General features: G+C 47.4%; 1 protein-coding gene across 5 annotated transcripts in view; it reads left to right on the top strand.

Annotated features, from left to right (window-relative positions):
* The window catches only part of dock3 (dedicator of cytokinesis 3), a 167,518-nt gene that overhangs the window by 1,613 nt on the left and 150,352 nt on the right, over window positions 1-15,553 (top strand). The window lies entirely within an intron of this gene.

Genomic DNA, 15,553 nt, shown 5'->3' with positions numbered 1-15,553 from the left:
CTTCTTCCTGGTAGGTCATAACGCCGTTGGTACAAACACTCAGTTCGTCGCTGGCAGTGGGCTCAGAGCGACGGGTACCCGTCGCTCGAGCCCACTGCCAAGCTGACGAACTGGCTAACACAGCTACAGCTGTCAGCAGTTTACTTCACTGTCCATCATAACTCTGTAAATCACAGAGAGTTGAGGCGGAGAGCCGGAGGACATCAGAGGGAAAACCAGAAAACATTTCCTCCATAAAATATGATCCAGTTTCACCAGAATCAGTGAAATAGTTGCTGCTGTGTGACTCGGTGCCGTTCACCTGATCACAGGTCAGTGCGGGTCAGCAGGAGGTCATGATGTTGTCAGGGTGTTTCCTCTCGCCTGGTGCTCCTCGCTCATACGTGTCTGTAGCATTGGAAGTGTGAAAACAATCTGAACCTAAAAGGATTTAGAACAAAGTGTCAGACGTCAGCTATCGACCGACAGCCGAGCGAGTGAGCGGGGGACTCTGATGACAGGAAGTCAATGTGGGGAATCATGACTCCGGCACTCTGTTAATTGGAAAGAGACATTACCTGAATGTGAATGAGAGGCTGTCTGCTGCTTGATACCTTCATTAGACTCCAGCTGAGGTTTCGTAACATCAAAACTACAAATACTGTCCTTTTGCTTTGAACAGTAAGTGTCCACATTAAAAGCACGATGCGTTCACTGCCCTTCGATCTGAGACGTTCAGGTTCTGTTTGGACGCCCTCGAGTTTCTCTTTTAGTGAGAGCAGAGAAGGCACCAAACATGAAACCTGACAGATCTGTGATGTTTCATCTTGTACATCTACCTAAAGGAGGAGTTTTACATATGCAGATGTCTTGAGTCACAGTAATGACGGAGCAGGTAGGCGCACACAAAACATGAAAGAAAACAGGAAATCCTCATTTTAAAAAAGAATGCAGGGTCCAGAAATCCTCGGAAAGCCTCGTCGCTTTGAAACTGGAGAGTCACGTATCCCTTCAGTGTTTTCATGTAAGTGTGTTTTGTGTCTTTTGTTGTGTTTTTTTTTGCTGGATAAGGCTTTGCATACCAAGGCAGAGAGAGTGGTAACTCATAGAGGCGTTCCAATGGAGTTGGGATGACTAGTGCCTGGTTGTAGAAAACAGCTATTCAGTTGGATGAATGCAGCTTTGTGGCGCTCATAGAGGTCCCTGAATGCAGCTTCACCTCCCCCAGGGCTGCACAGCACAGCACTCAGTTCTCACACTCACAGATAACATGAGACAGACAGACAGACAGACAGACAGACAGACAGACAGGGATAGAGAAAGACAGACAGATGGACGCATCATTTATGAAAAACACCTACTGGAGGCTGAAAGTTTATTTCGACTGAAACTGACCCTGACCTCTTTTCGTTGGCTCGATCACACCAAATTTCTACCAAATGCAAGTGTCAACCAGCAGAGAGGTTACCCATTAGTTTAGTGCTGTGATGACATTGTGGTCTATATTTGAACACGAGCATGGAGCTCGAGGGTGACGTACATTTTTACAGTAGCTCTAAGGCGGCAGGACGGCTGTTCAGAAACCTGTGGGTGACGTCACGGATATGACGTCCATGTTTTACACAGTCTGTGATTGGGCTGTGTTTGGTTTTGAAGAAATGTCATCCTGCCCGGTTCCAAACATTCTCGTAATCCAGCTGAACAGGAAGCAGTCGATGCTGTGACAGAATCTAGTTTGACAGTTTGAGTTTTGTGGTGTGCTGCGATGGACAAACCATGGACAGATAGAGATGGAGATCTTGTGGAAGCTGCTCAGTGATGCACAAAGTCAAAAAAAAGTTTGATGTCTGGAGATTAAATGACCCGGATCTTCCGTAGATGCTTCCACGTCGTGCACAAATCGTTTATAGCAACTTGAACTGGTATAAACGATTTAAATCGTTGTTGGGATGCGTGGATCTTGTGTTAAGATGTAGATAAATCAATGTTGTTTATTTGTAATGAATCAGGTTCAGAAGGGAACCATAAATGCTGATCAGAGATCCAGTGAAGGCCGTTGTATGTTTCTACGTTGAACGAGATTGTCTGTGGTCGTCTCAGCACTGATATCAAACCGTCAGCTGAAGATCAGCTTGTCTGTTGTGTTCATTAGCTTGGTTGTCTCGTCGTAGACTTTCCGAACTTTATCGGATCAGATTCTGATGAGTGACACCAGCGCTGTCATTACCCGGTTTGTCCATCATGCATAAAGCTTCCTCTAAATGTGACTAATTACTAATTAAATTATCATATTAATCATGCTGTGTGGAAGAAGACTTCAAACTACCCCCTGCTGGCCATTGACTGTCATTGACCAAATGTGGACAGGACAGCTGTAACACTGACGCTGTGTATAACACACGGCGTTCAAACTGGGTCACGGTGAAAGTGACAGATGTGAAGAACTTCCTCCTCATGTCGAGCGCGGCACCTTCTTTGTTTTTATTCTTCCTCAGCTTTCACTTTTTTCGCTCTGACCTATTTTATCTTGAACCTGCGTTTCATTTTGTGTCGGCTCGTCTGTCTCTGCGATGATGCAGCGACCTCCTCAAACACTTTAATGGTTTTTTGGTTTAGACTCTTTGTCAAATGTCACGGGTGAATCTTATTACCATGTTTACCCCCAATGAGGCGATAACAACAGAATGTAATGATTCCTAAATCTTTTTCAATCTATGTTCAGCTCAAAGGTGACAGGTGATAGTATCATGATCAGGTATTAAAGCTTTGAATACATTTCTGAACTTCTGAATCAGGTTCAGAAGGGAACCATAAATGTTGATCAGAGATCCAGTGAAGGCCGTCCAGAGAAACGCTCACGTTCGCCAAACGTAATGTCCAAAAGTTTAAGTCTGAAATGAATTTCTGGATTTCACCATCGACAATCCAGAATTGAAAGATTCAAAGATTCAAAGAAAGCCCAAAACCAATGACGGTATAAAGACAAGACCATGCATGACATCACCCGCAGCTCCATGTTGGACGTACTCCATCTTCAGCCTCTTGGGTTATCTAAATTTCAGCAAAGACGATGAGCTGAATGACGCCTACATGTCAATCAAAGCGTCCACGCTCTTAATCCTGCATAACTTTCAGCCTTAATATAATGTGAACAGGTGAGTTGTATATAAATTCACCCTCAGTACAGTTGTCATGAACGGGGAAATTAGCTACAGAGACCAAAACTGTTTTTTGTACCAGGCTGTGAACATGTTTATTTCTGCTGTGAAGTTGGACTTCCACTCTGTGTTCTGGCGACCTGTCCGAGGCGTGCCCTACCTGTGAACCGCTGCTGTGCTCGGTTTGATCCTCCATGAGGTCTCCACAGGATAAGTAGTTTAGAAAATGGTTTGATCCATTTTAATGGACGGCGCAGAGCCGAAACGATCACGACTGCATCTGTGAGACTCGACGAAGCTTTACACGAGGTGGGCGACAGAATGAAGGATTTCCTGTTTGCCACGTCACCGAGGGACACGAGAGAGTTACGTATATCACAGAGCTGTAAGACTACAGAGAGGATCTGTGTGACGTGCTGGTTAGCTGTGAGATGTGATTAAAAGGCCAGGCTAGCACCCTGAGGACGGAGGAGTGACGGGGCGGGAGCAGAAGCAATGAACTCGATTTCCATCGGCGATATTTCAGCATGTAGAACTTTGGAGATCTTCTCGCTTTAATCATTTCCAGTGGGAGAGAGCGTAAGTCCTCAGAGACTCGCCGCTAACGTACGAAGCTTCAGGCAGGAACACGGAAATAAGTCGGTGCTGCGTTTGAGGCACGTTAATACAACACGTCGTCTGAACGTTTGTTTCTTTCATTAAGATTCAAGGCTGCTGCTTCTTCTCACAGTGAATTACAGTGTGGACGTTCAACGAGCTGACACGTGAACTCGTCAGAGTTCATCAACTTTCTGTCTTCATTTGTAGATGCAGAGATGAACAGTATTTAATCATGTGGGGTCAAAGGTCACAGACCTTCAGTTGACCTTAAAGTTATGCAGGATTAAGAGCTTTGATTGACAGGTGAGTGTCGGATCCATTCAGCTCTTAATCGACATCATTTCTTTATAATAAAACTAATCTTCATGACAGCAGCTTCGTGTTGTTCGGAGCATCCGTGACCATGAAGCTTTAAATTTCCAACAATCACAGCGAGGCGTTTAGCAACTTGTGAGTGTTTCCTGACCCAGATTTCCGGCTTTAATCGTGCAGCTCCTGTAAAATAAAAAAGCTATTCTCAGAGGAGAAAAGCATCTAATTGGGATGAGAGCCAGCGTTTTTCCCCCACAGACGCTCAGATCTAACCAGGTCAGTCTCCTGCAGTGGAAACTGCTGACAGTTAGTGCAACGCATAAAACTCAACCTCGATCAAAAGATTCAGGTCACTCTGAGCTCGGCGTGAACTTTTTGAAGCACTCGGCTGTCGGACAATTAAATTCAACTTTCACTCGTCATGTTTAACGGCTGGAGCTGGACACAGAGTCGTGGACGGGGAGATGCTGAGCTGACGGTTCCTCGTCATCAACGTCGTCCCCAACGGACCGACGCCCGGCATGAGAGCGAGACACTCGAGGAAAGTCAGGAGACGATAATGAGACGAGCGAAGACGCTTCATCTGAACAAACGCTGTTACTGCTGTGAAACTACAGTAATTTACCAAGTACTGCAAAGCAGTTCACAGTAGTACACTGTGTATTCACTCAAAGTCTGTGAAGGTTACAGTAACAGTAATGTACTGTAGTTACTTGTCCACAGCTGCCAGTTCACAGTGCGAGTCATTAACTCCTGTTTATTCTGGGAATTAACTGGTCTAATGGGGTCAAACTGGCCTGTTCAGGGTAAACTTCAGGGTAAACTTCAGGGTAAACTTCCTCCCTCTGTCTGTGAAGAAGATTGGAGACACGAGTGGAGCTGCATACAGCCTGTGAGTGAGTTCATGTTGGCACGTTTCCGAGCCGAACACTCGTGTTAGTCGTGCCTGACTGAGACGCTTCATGTATTATTCTCCCTGTAAGCAAGTTTCACCAGGAGGTGTGTGTGTGTGTGTGTGTGTGTGTGTGTGTGTGTGTGTGACCACACAAACAAAACTTTCCTGTGAATTATTCCCAGTGAAATGTGCAGAGATGATGATTCACCATGAAGATGAGGTGAATGAGCAGCTGGCTTGGTTCGTTGGGTTGAAGCTGCTCGTTGGTCTCTGGTCTTGTGGTCTCGGTAAACCCCGTCCCGGGGTCGGCGGCTGCATCTTGTTGTTGTGAGCAGCTGCTCGCCTCCTCTCTGACCGTAAGTCACGACAGAAGCAGCCGCGGGGTTTTTTTAAAAACGTAGGCGGGAAGTTCATCACGAGCGTCACGTGTGTCGTGTGCTTCCCGCCTCTCTCGGCCCGTCGTGCCATCGGATCCATGACCGGGAATAAAAACTGAAACGAAGCCTCGAGCTGAACATCTGAAGCAGAGCTCAGCGATGCACCGCGTGATGAGCTGTTCATTATTTACACGGGACGCTTAAAGTCACGAACCATCTCCGTGATTTAAGTAGTGAGTGTGTGTGTGTGTGTGTGTGTGTCTTATTTACCTGTTTGTCGTCTTGTTTCGTGTTTTTTCGTTGTGTTTGTTGGCTTCATGGTTTTTGCACAACACAGACGAAACTCCAAAACTTTCTGAGAGGACAAACCGGGTCATCGAGTGTCTGAAAGATCTCTGAAGTGACGATAGCGTCTGACTTAGAGTCTCCGTTGCTGACTGATTTGCGTCCTCTCTCTAACGTGTTGTGTGTTGTGTGTTGTGTGTTGTGTGTTGTGTGTTGGCTCGGCTCAGACGCACACGCTGAGTCCGAAGCTTTGAATGAGGACCCCCGTGGACTCGTGGACTCGGGCTCTGCTCTCAGATTCTCTTTAGACTCGAGACTTTAATCTCCATCCCTGAATATCTCTGTCACTGTCACGCCTCCTCCCTCTGTGTGTCCCTGCACGCCTTTATCTGCAAACTCACAATCTCCTCACACACACACACACACACACACACACACACACACACACACACACACACACACACACACACACACACTTTTCGGGCCTCGTTGCAGCGGCCTTCGTTTTGCATCATCACGGTGAGAGCGGGAGACACCGGCTCCGTCGTTACATCGTGCATCATGAAAACGTTGCCGGGTAAACTGGCTGATGTCGTTAATCTTCCAGTTGAGTCGACACACACTGGCCCGGCTGTAACTGGGCCGAGTGAACACACACGTGGTGACACACTTTGTTTTCCATCCTGAAAGTCCTGCAGCTGGGAGACGACGTGTCTCTGTCCGAGTCCGTCTGCTTTCACCCCCTGTGGTTTGGTCTCATCGTCTTAGTTTGAATGCTCGGAGAGACGACGGCTCGACGGAGAGTCAGTGAGGAAAGAAAAGTTTGAAAGGGAATCCGAAAAATCCGAAAGTTTTAATTTGTGCTTCATGTGTCGGAGAAAAGTTTCTGTTTTTTTTTTTGCTGTGGAGCTCTGGTTTGGATGTGGGCTGCATCTCTGAGCTGGCGGTCAGCCAGCGTGTGTGTGTGTGTGTGTGTGTGTGTGTGTGTGTGTGTGTGTGTGTGTGTGCGTGTGTGTGTGTGTGTGCGTGTGTGCGTGTGTGTGTGTGTCTCGAGGGGTCTTAAACACAGCAGCATTCTAGAGGAGAGTTCCGTCGTTGTTATGGTTACGCTCGGTTTCCGCGGACACCCTGGCAAGACTGGCTCCACTTATCGCCATAACAACGGTCCAACTTCTCAGCTTCCTTTCCCTCCAGAGGAGGCAACAACAACAACAACAACAACAACAACGTCCCCGATCGGGCTCAGCCTCACGCGGGCCGGCTCCAACACGCCGTCTTTCTCATTCTGGCCCTTCTGTCCATCAGTTCTGAGATCAGGTTATGGTGTTTGGAGGTTCAGCAGCTCTCCAGCTCCTCCTGGGGGATCCCGAGGCGTTCCTAGGCCAGATGGGCTCCATAATCCCTCCAGCAGGCTCTCGGTCCTACTCGGAGACCTCAGCTGGCTCCTGTTGACATGAAGGAGCAGTGGTCTCCTCGCCCTGAAAGGAGCAAACTCAGCTGATTGGGATCAGTGATCTCGTGAGCAAAGACCAGGGCTGGAACGCAGATAGAGAAATCGAGAACATGGCCCGATAGAGCCGACGCTCCAGTCCACGGTTCATCTCGTGCTCCATCACACCATCACCTGAAATAAGATCTGTGTGATGACATGACAGCTCTGGTTCGCTCGTTATTGGGGTTAAAATAACGACTGTGATTGGTCGGTGTGATGGCGTGAGGAGCCTTCCTGCCTTGTCGGCCAGTAATCGACTTCATCAGGTCGTGAACGTGTTGCTGAATTAACGATACCGTCAACCTCGTTGACTGAACTGTCTTTGTAATCTTTACATTACCTGGGGAAGTCGGTCATCGAGTGGAGTTTCACCCTCGTGATGTTTCCGTGCAGCTCTCCAGCATTCACAGAATTTGTTGCTGATCTGTTTTTGTCGTGTGGAGATGGACCAGAACCTGTTCATGACCTCTCATGTGGTTTGTGACTTATAATCCTGCTCTCTTGGCTCAGAGTCTCAAAGTGAATTGTGTTTTTTTTAAATTGCAGATTGAGATTTTGTCTCTGCGTACGTACGTACACTGAAGTGCTTCGAACAATTCCTGGTTCAAAGCCCGGTTGGGGCCTTTCTGTGTGGGTTCTTTCCGGGTTATGGAAGAAGGATGTACAGAAGAAATAAATCAACCCAACGAGGCTGAACGACTGATGGACAAACTGTCCACATCCTCATTTCTTCTCTTCCTGTTCGACCGCTCTCTCTCTCTCTCAGCGTCCGGTCTCTCGTTCCGTGATCAGAATAGAAAAGAGTCGTCAGCTGTTCTCGACATCTCCGAGCTGCAGAGTTTCCTGAAACGTAACGCCGGCCCGTCTGTCTCTGGATTTATTGATTAGTGCTTAAAAACAGCTCTGACGTCCTGCAGCTGGTCCAGATTCCTCCTCACGTGCATCGATCGCAGCTTCAGACCACGCTGGTCACAGGATGTAACACCGATCATTGAGTGTTTGGACTCTGTGGAAATGTTGTTTGTCTTTATTGTGTCTTTACTGGCTGTTAGATAGTTCTTATTATCTTAAGTGTTGTTGCTCCTTTACACGAGGAAGGCAAGGGTGATGTGAGGAGACTGCAATGCAGAAATGAAAGCACAGTCTGCACACTGGACCTCTAAGAAGAATCAAATGGAGTCAGGCCTGTCGTCTTACGTAAATAAAGAAAATCTAAACCTGTTTTTCAGAGACAGAGACCTCGTCCCTCTCGGTCTTCGCAGTCTCAGCCAGTGAAAAATGCCACTTTAATAGATTTCTGTTTAATTCATGGAACATTCCTTTCGGACCGATGATCCGTAACCCGCCACCTACTGTACAGCCCGCCGTGTCCTCCCCGGCTGTCTCCACAGTGACTCATGCTTCACGTTTTAATGAGCGCGGACCCCAAGGTGAGAAAAACAACGAATTGTTCAGGCAGCAGGCTGAAGGAAAGTTGGACCGCCTCCTCGTTTTATTCCATGCTTGTATTTATTCCTGTGATTGTGTGTCTGTGTGTTTTTGTCATTTTTTTGTCTGTTTCGCCGTCGGCCTCGCTCTGCATGGGCGAGGAGACAAATGGTGGGTGACACGGCAGGCTGGGGGGGCAGACGCCGTGGCCCAATTATCTGTCTGCTTCCTCTCTTTCACTCCCTCCCTCTGCCATTTCTTCCAAATCTGTCTCCCTGAGCTCGGACCTCCTTTCTGTGTTTTTCTGTCCTGTAAATCTCTCTTCCTCCTCCCATCATCCATCCATCTCTCACTTAGCCTGATGAATATTTCACGTAGAAAAACTATTTATAGACCTCGTCCCTGCGCTCCATCCGTCAGGCTCGGATTTCTCATCTGCACGTTTCGTTCAGTCATTATCAGATTGATGTTGAGCTTCGTGTCACTTTCAATTATCATCAGTTCTGAGATGAAAGACGTTTTTCTTTGCGTCGCTCATGCCAGATGGAGGCTTCGCTCTAATTTGTTTCATCATGGATCAACTTTCATTAATGTTTTTGTCACAGAGATGATTTGATTTGATGGGAGCCACCATGAACAGGCACGTATGGAGAAGCTACCGATGTTATTCTCCGTCAGCGTCCTCTTCTCCTCTGCCATTATGTCCATAGAAGCTGCTGAGCTCCGTCACATCACCAGCTCATCGTGCTCCGGTTCTGGCACGACACCAGCTCTGCTCCCCGTCAGCACTTCCTCTCGTGGTGTGCGATACTGCATATTTTGGTATCGATTCGATACCAAGTAAATACAGGCCAGTGACGCCGATACTGATACTTTTCAATAGATAAGGTGGATGCATCATTGAATTTCTAAATCTCAATTAATTTTCACAACCTCAAGTGTTTTTGTGATGTTTCCTTTTTTATTATTAAAGAGTTAAAACCCAGGACAGAATCAGGACAAAGTTTGTAATTAAATACAAAATGCTTTATTATCTAATCAGTGTTTCCACTATACCTGACCAGCTTTTTACAAATGATGATAATACAGCCACACAGCTCCTCTTCCTCTCTGCCATTCTTCTGTTGGCACGCACTGCGTGTGCTGATCAACCTGAGCCGGCAACTTGTTTGTTTGTACGTCTAAGTCACGTGAGGGGCAACATCTAAACACAAGAGTGTGGAGGGTGAGCAAAGTGTGGAGGGTGAGCAAAGTGTGGAGGGTGAGCAAAGTGTGGAGGAGGAGCAAAGTGTGGAGGGGGAGCAAAGTGTGGAGGGTGAGCAAAGTGTGCCTGCTCTGCGCTGACACAGGAGCGGCGAGTCCGGCGATCTGTCTGTTTCCTCTTGTCCCAAACCGCAGCATTGCAAACAAGAGCGGAACTTAAAGTAAAGAATCGATCTCACCAGGCTAGTATCGATCCGATACCGACTTGGTATCGATAATATCGATATTTGGATCGATCCGCCCATCACTACTAGCCTCTTCTTCTTCCCGGTGGATTAAAACGGCACTGACACGCACCGGGGGAGCTAACAGACTGAGCTAACATGAGCTAACAGCAGCTACAGTTTCCATAAAATCCAGTTTCACCAGAATCAGTGAAATAGTCGGTGCTGTGTGACTTGGTGCCGTGAAGCGTTACGTTGTCTGTTGAAGACTTCATTGAGCGTGTGTGAGTTGAAGCTTTGTCATTGGCTAACTGTGACCGTGTGACGACACGATGTGTGTGAGTGTGTGTGTGTGTGTGTGTGTGTGTGTGTGTGTGTGTACAAGCAAGCGTGTAGGCATGCATGTGTGAGTGAATGAGCATTTGCATATCTGTTTAGCAGATGTAAGTGTGTGTGTGTGTGTGTGTGTGTGTGTTCGGCAGTAACAAAGACTCAGTTGGACCTCGGAGACGTCGCTGATGAAATCAGATGAAACTGCAGATTTCATATTTTCATGGCGCAGAACAAAAGATAAATAAATATTTGTCTTTTTTTTAAAGCTTCTTCTAATGTCAACAGTGAAGTGATGCAAGCGTTAACAGCACATTTAAACACACACTGGGGCTTTAAAAGGATGGTTTGGGGTATTTAATGTGTGATTGCATGAGCTGCTTCAACATAAGTCAGTGAGATGATGGAAAAAGGAGGAAGCTGAGCGATGCTCTGCGCTGTATTCAGAATACTCTCACAGCTTTGCTTTGCTGTCAGACCGATGTCTGATGGGAATCTGAAGAGTTTATATCGATCCTCGCTCTCCAACTTTACCCTGGAGAAGAAGATGTTGTTGATCCACTGTAGGAAACACAAGGCCACTTTCTGAAGGTCTCGGTCTCAAAGAGGACTCGTCTGCAAAACAACATCCAGAAGAACAAACTGGCTCCCTGTGTCTCAGCCCCACCAGGGTGGTGATAAACTGAAGGTCATGATCGATGACCAACTAACCTTAAATAAAAATCAGACCTTACTTAACTCAACATGCCAGTTCATCTCCAGACAGAATGTTCTGTCCTCCTGACGGGGCTCCAGCCTGCACAGTCAAACCTCTTCAGATGATCCAGAACATCTTCAATCACGGAGCTCCTCAGTCGACCTGCAGCAGCCACGTTAAACTCAGATCTCTAACACTGACTACAAAGCAGTCTCTGGTCCTTGAGCGTCCTCACACAGACAGATGTTACCTCCTCCTGGCTCTGCCACCCGTACGCTCAGGACAGTCCAAACTTTTCTGTCTGTTGTTCCCCGTTGGTGGAACGTCCTACCAGTTCCTACAGATCAGGGGCGTCCCTCTCTACCTTCACAGACCTCCTGAAGACCTCCAGCTCTGCAGAGAGGACCTCCTGATGTCAGAGCAGACCGTTATTAAAAACATGGAGCCACTGCTTCACCAATCATCATGGATCTGATTCTGTTTGGAGATCGCCTCGTTCTCGGAGTTCTTCACGTGTTACCGCTTCGTTCTCGCTGCGTTTGTGGCTTTATTGAAGGTTCTTTGTTTTCATGTGCTTTGACATGATGTGTGTGTGTGTGTGTGTGTGTGTGTGTGTGTACTTACTGTACATATATTCTTTTACCTATAAATACATTTACATTTTGTACATGCATGTCTGAACACACGTGTGTGACAGACAGACAGACAGACAGACAGACACAGACAGACAGACAGACCCATTGAAATACTATAATAGCAGCTAATGGGCCTCACAGAGCGGGAACAAGCCAGAGGTCAGCAGGATAACGGTGAAAGCTTTATCTGACGTAGACCGCTACCTTCACGCAGTGTTACGGATCAGCAGGTCGACTGTTCGCAGATTCAGATGCACCGACTCAAAAGTCAGTCCCAGATTTACCTTTTTACTCGCTCGCTCAACTTTTCTCTTCTTAGCTTCCTCCGTCAGTGTCCTCTTTGCTCTCTCTTCCTCTGCCATCATGTCTATAGAGGCTGCTGAGCCCCGTTACATCGGCAGCTCATTGTGCTCCGAATCTGGCACGACACCAGCTCTGCTTCCCATCAGCACTTCAGCCTGTAAACCTCCTCTTCTTCCAGGTGGTCCAAAACATCACTAACGCTCCCTCGGTGCTCTGAGCTCACAGTACAGCAGTCCAGCTAACAAACATGAGCTAACAGCAGCTACAGTTTACTTCACTGTCCATCGGGAAAGTCTGTAAATCACAGAGAGTTGAGGCGGAGCAGCTGTGTTCTTCTTCTTTGACACATCAATTTAACATAATTAAAACTAATTAACTGAAGCATGCTGAAACAGCACATGAGGGCACACCAGCATCAAAGTGTTTTCTTCATTTTCTAAACAAACGTCGATGCACCGGGTCAGAATTAGTCCGATAAATGACGGACAGCATCCGCCCTGTTCACCTCCAGCACGCTGGGCTCATGTGTGGCAGCGAGTGTTGCAGTTGGAGTTGCGTTGGCGTGCATGTTAAGGAGAGCGTGGATGAGTGCGGGGTCAGAATTAACATAAATTATAGACCTCCATTTAAATATTTTATCAGCGTGTACTCCTTCATTCTTCACGTCATGCTCGCTCCATCTTTCCTCCCACTCCTCCCATCATCCCTCCCTCCCTCTGCCTCTCTAATTCCAGCCGATGGACCTGATGGACGTTTCCATTGACCTGATTAGGCCCGGCCTATCTGGCAGTAATGGCTGTAAAGTGTGTGTGTGTGTGTGTGTGTGTGTGTGTGTTTATGTGTTCTCCACATGTCGTGTATCGCCTGCCTCTCTGTGGATTCTGCATGTCGCCCTCGTATCTGTAGTTTCAAAGACAGGCGGGTCCATTGGTGACTCTGAATGTGGACCAGGATCCAGCTGTGGGAGCCTTGGTGCAGATGATGTCGTCCCACGAGGTTCTGCTCCTCACCGACCTCTCGCCTCCATCTGGACCAGCTTAATTAGAAAAACACATCATTTAACAAGCTGAGATGACGTATGGACGCACATCTGCAGGCTCTGCTCAGAGGTGAACATGTTCAGATCACTTCAACGTCTCAGTGTGGAGAACAAACATGTCGACTCAGGACGTGACGAGAGGTCTCCTGTGGACACACACACACACACACACACACACACACACACACACACACACACACACACACACACACACAGTAACCGTGAGGATTGGGCTTGCGTGACAGTGTAAAGTGTGTTCAACCTATCTGTGTTCATCCAGGCGCTGCAGGACGGAGGCTGCATGCTGCATCTGTTGTTGTAACTGTTTAACCCGTGTGTGTGTGTGTGTGTGTGTGTGTGTGTGTGTGTGTGTGTGTGTGTGTGTGTGTGTGATACACATGTCTATTAGAGATTGGCATTTAAAGTAATTTCCAATTCGAGTACTCTCCTTGAATTATTATCAAGCACTCGTGCACAGACAAACAGAAGAACAGTGAAGTGACCGTGTGGAGAGTTCTCGTACCAAACCTGCTGTGATTGGAGCCTCCACCTTCCGTAAAGAAACCTCGTCCGCTGTGTACTGTGTTTGTGCGTTCCACATAACATTTCACAGTAGTACGCTGTGTATTCAGTCAGGAACTACAGTAATTATAGAGTTACAGTAACCAATAATGTTCTGTAGAGTTACTTGTCAACAGCTGCCTGTTACTGGTCACTGTGTTTTTACCGTGTTTAGCATTAAACCTCCCGTCAGCTCATCCTGATGTGTTTGTAGTCAGAGCTTCTTGTCTCTGCAGGACTTGAGTTCACTCTGCTCACAGAGTTTCATCTGTAGTGACGGCAACAAAAGCATTGAAGGTTGTGAAACGCTGCATGTTCTTAGATGTGTTCATATTAAAGCTGCAGACCGTCGTCCTCCTTTAACTCCTGAACGAAGTCTTTACGGGCCGAGCCTGCAGACAGAAGAGAGAGAGAGCGAGGCTTCATTCAATCAGAGCAGAAACAAACTGCATCCAGTGAACACCAAGAGTCTCAAACATCGACATGTTGGAGTCCATTTTCTCTGTTAGAACAGCATCTGCTGTGGACTGTCCTGCTGCATGTCCTTCAGTGTTTGAGGAGACCTGAACAAACTGGAGGACAAAGTTAACGTGGAGTTACTGCACGGCTGACGATGCATTTGGATTATCAGGTCGCTCTCGGTTAACAAAGCGGCAGAAACAGCAGTGACTTCAGTGCAGGGACTTTATCGTGGTGCAGTCAGACTCCCATCAGAGGATGTTTAAAGGACTCCAAACGTGTCTCCACATTGATTTTAGACTTAGGTTGGTGCATCAGGAGTGTAATGGCTCTGAGGGCGGGTGGACGTGGCCCCACGGCCCATTAAAGGACGATCTGAAGCACAGACATCATAAAAGAGCCGTAAATCACTGAGGCCTCTGTTTTGAAGCAGCGTCTTCCAGGATGAGCGATGGAGGCCGCGTCCCCGACTGTTAGCTGACTCAACTGTGACCGCTAAGCCGGCTGCTCGCGATCGATGAGACGTGCAACCGGACACCCGTCCGTTCCCATAAGAAGCCATGACGCTGCTGCTGCTGGCGTGGTGGTTAAAGGACAAATGAAAGGTGACATCAGTGAGCTGAGCCGACTGTTTCTGCAGCAGGACAACACATTATTAAACCTGTAACGTGTGCAGGCGAACGAGGAGCACAGCTCCGCTTTAAAAATGAATGATCCGCCGTGTCACTGCTTCCACTCTGTAGCTCTGTAGGACAAGGAAAGAAAACTATGAAACTTTCTTCAAAGTAAAACTGCTAAATCTTTAAATGGTCTCTGAGACTTTACAGGAGGAGAAGAATGTTCTGATATTTCCTGTCAGAGAGATTAGACTCTTAAGGTGACAGATTATTTGTCTGACGTGACACATCAGCTCCGAACCACTGACAGTCTGTAATTAGTGGACTGAGCTTCATCCTGCATTGTTTCTAACGGCCAGTCGGGGGCAGCACCACTGAGTCTTATGGAGAAATGAGGCTACCTCAGCTGATCTATCAGAAGAATAGATCCACAATCATGGTCATCATGTCCAGATGTTGGTAGTGTTCCAGAGGAGGTCCTCTCTGCAGAGCTGGAGGTCTTCAGGAGGTCTGTGAAGGTAGAGAGGGACGCCCCTGATCTGTAGGAACTGGTAGGACGTTCCACCAACGGGGAACAACAGACAGAGAAGTTTGGATTGTTCTGATTCATTCTGGTTGATTGGAGAAGGTCATGAACAGAACCAGAGACTACAGTACTAGGGATCTGAATGTAACATGGGCTGCTACAGGTGGACAGTGGAGCTCCATGAGCAGCAGGGTAACATGGATAGTGACCGGTTCAAGTCCAGCATGGACCAAAGTATGGAGGGTGCTCCATAATTTGGTCCCTGCTGGACTTGATCCGGTCACTATCTGGTTCCCAGGCTGCCAGCTACTTGCTGAGTTTCCTCGTGAGTTTACAGTCTCAGGCTCTAGTCTCATGTCTTCTTCCACACAGCATGATGCTCCGTTAGTAGATGTTGGTCTCATTCATAAAGCAGGGGATGCTTCAGGGCGTG

This window comes from Larimichthys crocea, chromosome I (assembly GCF_000972845.2).
Source record: "Larimichthys crocea isolate SSNF chromosome I, L_crocea_2.0, whole genome shotgun sequence".
Classification (NCBI taxonomy): Eukaryota; Metazoa; Chordata; class Actinopteri; family Sciaenidae; genus Larimichthys; species Larimichthys crocea.
The sequence above is the reverse complement of the archived record's forward strand: the minus strand, read 5'-3'. Positions and strand labels throughout refer to the sequence as shown.